The 6000-nt window shown below is 42.2% G+C and overlaps 1 protein-coding gene across 6 annotated transcripts in view; it reads right to left on the reverse strand.

Moving 5' to 3' along the window:
- The window catches only part of LOC138177373 (uncharacterized), a 58391-nt gene extending 52778 nt beyond the window's left edge, over positions 1–5613 (reverse strand). For 3 of the 6 annotated variants that reach the window (XM_069108579.1, XM_069108573.1, XM_069108539.1), the window contains exon 1: positions 5474–5612. The gene's annotated coding sequence lies outside the window, so the exon portion shown is untranslated. Of the gene's footprint in view, positions 1–4193; positions 4273–5473 lie in introns of all 6 variants that reach the window. The other 3 variants (XM_069108566.1, XM_069108548.1, XM_069108557.1) reach the window with 2 other exon arrangements.
- Positions 5614–6000: the final 387 nt, after the last annotated feature.

Here is a 6000-nt window from a genome sequence, read left to right on the forward strand (position 1 = left end):
AGAAGCAGAGGCTGGAAAGGTAGATTAAGTTCTAAAGATCAGATTTTACTTCATTTGGCAGGCAATGGGGAACTACTGAAAATTTTTATATAGAAGACTGACTTATTAGAATGACTCATATTGGAGTCTATTTAAAAAACAACCAGAGCCTAAGTTAGGGTAGTTGCTGTGTTCACAGAAAGAAGAAGAAAGATGTAAAAGATAACATGAAGACAGAATTGACAGGATTTGGCATTTGCTTGATGTGAGGGTGGAAGAAGGGAAAAATAGAAGAAGATGATTTTGAGCTTTCAAGACCAGGGTGACTAGAAAGCAACGTGTCATCAGCACCAATAGAAGTTAAGGGGATTAGACTTGACAGAGGAGCCAAAGATGTGGAAATCACTTCTGTAGATATTGACTTTGAGTGGCAATAAAACATCCAGGTAGAGATTCAGGTATTTAACAAGTGCTAGAAATACAGGACTGGCTCTCTGCAGAGGGACTAGGTGGTGATACAGACCTGGGAGTCATTTATACACAAGTGAAGGGGTCTCTTCTCATTTTCCTCATATCAGAGTTGACGGTTTTTCAGAGTTTCTTCTGCTGGTCAGTTCATGGCCCTCAAGTCAATAAGCATTTATTAAGTGCCTACTATGCACCAGCCACTGTGGTAAGCAAGCACTGGGGATTCAAAGAAAAAAACCTATTCCTGCTCCCAAGAAGGTCACAGTCTGAGGCAATAACATGCAAATCACTATGTACAACAAGATCTATAGAGAGGATAAAGCAGAGAAAATCACAGAAGGAAGGCAGCAGCATTAAAGGGAATTGGGAAAGGTTTCTTGAAAGTGAGATTTTAATTAGAAACTGAAGGAAGCAAGGAGATAGCAAAGAGGAGGGAGAGAATCCCAAGAACTGGGAACAGCCAGTGAAAATGACACCAGGAGATGCAGTATTGTTTGCAGAGAATAATGAGGAAGCCAGTATTACTCGATCATAGAGTGGAAGGGAGTAAGATATAAGAAGACTGGACTGGTAAGGTAGTAAGGGACCAAGTAATGAAGGGCTTTAAAAGTCACACAGAAAATTTTAAATCCCTTCCTTTAACCATAGGTACTCAACCCAAGGCTCTGTGTCTAGGCCCTCTTCCTTTTTTTCTCAGTGACCTTATTAGTTCCTGTGAGGTCAATTATCATCTCCATAATACAGTGATCTCATATCTAGGTATTCTGCTCCTATCTCTCTTCTGCAGAACAGACCTATCTAATTCAATTGACTGCTGGACATTTGCATGTTCCTTCTGGCACCTCAAACTCATGTATCCAAAAAAAACCCCCTCAGTATCTTGCCTACTTCAGACTTTTGCTATTTCTGTTGAGGTTACCAACATCCTTCCAGTCACCTTGATTTGCAAACTTGGAATATTTCTCAATTCTTACCTCTTCTTCATTTCCCATGTGACATGTGCTAACTGGTTGATTATATCCTTATACTTCTCCCCTTTCCCCATTCTTGGATGGCCGTTACTTTCATTCACAAAGGAAGAAACTGAGATTCAGAGAAAGGAAGTGACTTACTTAAGATTAAAATGGTAGAGGTAAGTGGTAGATTTGAACCAAGGTCCTTGGCTGCTAGATTAATTAACAAGCATTTAATAAGCACTTACTATATTCTAGGTGCTGGGAATACAAAGGAAAACAAAACAGCTCCACTCCTGAAGGAAAATACAATCTGTTGGAGAAGACAACATGTAGAGATAGAGATACAGACAAAGGTAACCCTGCAGAGAGCAATTATCAGCAGAAAGGACAGTTAAAAGACTTTGCATGGAGAGAAAGGGGGTATGTAAGAGATGGAGAGATAGAAACAGCAAGATCTGGCAACGGACTGGAGGTAATCAAGGATGACACTAGCCAGCAGAAAACTGTCTTAGATGTATGGTAATGCCTTTGATATAATACAGAAACGTAGGAAAGAACGGAAGGGAGGAAGAAATGGAGGTTGTGGTGAATATGAAGAGCAGGGTTAGCTGTCTTAAGACAGATGGAAGACAAGATGGAATGATGAAAAATTATGATCATATAAAAGAATTCTGGAGTTTGTGGACACTGAAGTAGAATACTTATGGTGATGGCAAGTTCAAGGACAGGACTATCTTTGCATGTAACTAACCTGGAGTGGAAGAAAAGGTCATAAGAACCAAGTATATTGAGGAACTGGGAAATTAGCGTATTTGAGAGCCAGGCACTAAATTCACTGAAGGAAGACCTAGAGGTCAATAACAGCTACAAGGATTTGAATTAGGTGATGAATCTGGATAGCATGAACCTCAAAGAAGGAATCTACTGAGTGATGGCAGAAGTCAAGTCCAGGATGGAAGAGGCACTGGGGAGTAAGAAGCAGTCTGACTCCCCATTTGTGACAAATGAACTGAGGGGTATGAAAGGAAGAAAGTAGCCAGTACTAAAAAGGGTGGCAAGGGAGGTGGTGCCATCAGGAGATGAGCCAGGTCTCACTGAGGGCCAGAAGATGGAAGGGAGTGAGAAAGAAAGAAGTTCAAGATGAAAGGAACTTTGTTCATTATAGAGCAGGCATTCCACAGAGGCCAAAATGGAAGAAGTGGGGTATCTAGAAGAGTGAGACTGGGAGTTGGGGGAATAGAGCACAAATATGGTCTTGATACTTAAACCAGGGAAAGTCAAAACAGAAAAATAAAACTATTGACCAATATCCCTAATGAACATTGATGTAAAAATGTTAAATAAAAAATTGGGAAAGGCTATAACACTACAAAAATGATACATTATTATATTTATAGAGTTGGTTCAATATTAGGAAAAAGACAAATGTAATTAACTGTATTAATTACAAAAATGATATAAACATAATGATAATATTAAAAATTATAGAAGATTCTGAGGAAATACAACATTCTTTTTGGTTAAAAACACTTAGCCTGGGGTGGCTAGGTGGTGCAATGAATAGAGCACTGGCCTTGGAGTTAGGAGGACCTGAGTTCAAATCTGGCCTCAGACACTTAACACACACACAAATAGCTGTGTGACCTTGGGTAAGTCACTTAACCCCAATTGCCCTCCAAACAAAAGCAAAAAAAATAAAATAAAAACACTTAGCCTTCTGGGTAAGATCAAATTTACATCTAAAACCAAGAGCTAGCATTATATATTTATGAGGATAAACTAGAATCCTTTCTGGTAAGATACAGAGTACACTAAGGATGTTCATTCTCACCATTCCTATCTGAGACAGAAGAATTAGAAATGCTAGATACAGCACCAAGATAAGAAAAAGAAAGTGAAGGAATGAGCACAGGTAAAGAAAAAACAAAACTTATCACTTTTTTGCAGACCATGTGTTGGCATTTTTACCCTACACAGAATCAACTAAAAATTATTTGAAACAATCAATAATGTGGGTAAACTTGCAGAATATAAAATAAACACATATAAATCATCAGTACTTCTGTATAACACCAGCTACCCCCAACAGGAAGAGCTAGAAAGAGAAATTACATTTAAAATTAATTGCAAAATGTATACAATATGTAGGAGTTTGCCCACAAAGAAGTATTTAAACACACCTACAAAACACTTTTGTTTTCAGAAATAGAACTGAATAACTGGAGAAATATTAGCTGCTCGTGTCAAACCAATGCAACGAAAGGTGTTAAGCCAAAGTAATGAAAATGAAAATACTAACTAAATCAACTTCCTTATTCAGGGCCATATCAGCACTGGTTTGATGACCTGCTAATTCACTGACAGCATAAGGTTGCCGGTTGTTTTTCCTCAAGTTGGTATGAACAAAATTCACAATATCTGGATGAAGAGGAGCCTTAAAGACAGCAGGCAAGGTAACATTTTTGCCAGATGCTTCCCCCTTTTCGGAGTACACAGATATCAAGGGGCGTACACAAGCCATGGCGGGTACTGGAGGGTAAGAGCCACATTCCTCTCCGCTTGATGGCTCCTGCAGAAAAAGGAAATGCTCCACCTCAAATCTTCTTAAGTTTGTTAAGAGCACCACCATTTTTCCAGTCATCTAGATTCACAACCTTGGAATTATTCTTTAATCTTCCTTCACTCTCACTTTCCTATATTCAATCCTCATGTATTGTTAATTCTACCTTCAAAACATCTCTTGAACCCATCCCAGCTTCTACTCTAATTCAGCCCCTCATTATTTCTTACCTAGACTATGGCAACAGCTAAGTGGTCTCCCCACTTCCTCTTCCAATCCATCTTCTTTGTAGCTGCCAAACTGTTATTTCTAAAATACAGATGTGACTATGTCAATTCTCTACTCAAATCTTCATGTATTCCTAAAGCTTCCTGGATAAAATCCTCAGTCTAGCATTTAAAGCCTTCTACAATCTCACTCCTAACCACATTTCTTATCTTATTTCACACTACTGTCCCTCATCTTGTCCTTGTATTTCCCAGGGAACTTGGTGGTACTTGGATCCAATCCCTGGCCTGCAGTCAGGAAGCCCTGACTTCAAACCCAGCCTCCACTGCCTCAGACAGAACTACCCATGTTTCCCCAATAATAAGACACTGTCTTTTTATTTTTTTGGACAGAAAAACACCAGAGGGCTTATTTTCAGGGGAGGGCTAATTTTAATGAACATTGACAGCAATTTTAATAAACAGGTAAATGTGAACAAAAAAATGTACCTTTATTCAATAAGCAAATCACTGGGGAATAACAGGATGACGCGCTCACTGCTGCAGCTCTGATTGGATGCAGCTCGGAGCCCGGTGTGCGTTTGGGGGGGAGGGGGGGACGGGACGGTGCATAATGTACCGTAATGTAGCGTGTAGTGCAGGGGATCACCTTCACTACAGTAGCAATCTCAATAGGGCTTATTTTCGGGGGAGGGCTTATTTTAGAGGAATCTTACACACTATGGGGAGGGCTTATTTTCGGGACAGGTCTTATTATCGGGGAAACACGGTAGTTCCTAGGGTTGTAGTGGGATGATCCCATTCTTCTAAAATGGGGTCAATAACATCCCCTAGCTCCCAAGGTTGCTGAGATGAAGCAATACTGAAAGCTAGCTTGGCCCAGTGCTAAGCACTGTGCACTTATCACAACAACGCGGGGAGGTGAGTGTTATTATTCACATTTCACAGACGCAGAAACTGAGGCAAAGAATGGATCCGCCCATAGCCACACCGCTAGAGAGTGTCCAAGGCTGAAGCTTTATTCGGGAGGTCCTTACTGCGGGTCTGGGACTCTCTATACACCGCGCCACCTGGTTGTCTATTCAATTGTAAAGGACCTGGCTTGGGTCTGGGACACAATATGGGACACGCTTAATAAAGAAGTGCCTGCCTCCTTCCCTCGGATCTGTCACAGCACCTGGTGTATATAAGGTGATTAACACATGATTGACTAGTTAATAAGTTTATTTCCCCTTCCGATTAAACTGAACCACCGCGCTCCCCCACAGCCACCTGTTACTTACCTGTTTTTGCACAGGTGATTTGGAATCCTCTCTCCTTAGCTCCCCCAGTCCGATCCTCAGCTTGTCCTCAAGCCTCGATTACGTCCTTCATAGGACAGTTCAGGAGCGGACAAGCCTTCTCCTTTCCCAAGTTATTACTGCTCTTCTTCCTCTAGAAATCACTTCTATTCCGAAGTCTGCAGTGCAGACCAAAGTGGCGGAAGACGCGGGGCGGGCGGGCCTCTGAAACTAGAGGAGGCGTCCCAATGGAGGTCTGGAGCGTGCCTGAGGCAGAAAGGGAGCAAGGGAAGAGGTGAGAGCCGGGGAGGATGGCGGAGTTCCGCCCCCCAACTCCCGCCCGGGTCACAAGATACAGCGCCTTCCTCACCCCCTTCGCCCAGCTCCTAGACCGCCGCCGCATGGACGCCCCCGTCCTCGCCCGGCCTGCACAGAGGGGGCGACCCTTGCCACCTCCACCTTTTCTTTCTTCTCCGCCCTGCGCGCACCCTTCCCGGGCCTCCTTCACCTCCAAGGTAGTTAAAACCACC

Source organism: Petaurus breviceps, unplaced genomic scaffold, assembly GCF_028583685.1.
Source record: "Petaurus breviceps papuanus isolate PSGF00001 unplaced genomic scaffold, PetGlider_PUasm1.0 138, whole genome shotgun sequence".
Classification (NCBI taxonomy): Eukaryota; Metazoa; Chordata; class Mammalia; order Diprotodontia; family Petauridae; genus Petaurus; species Petaurus breviceps.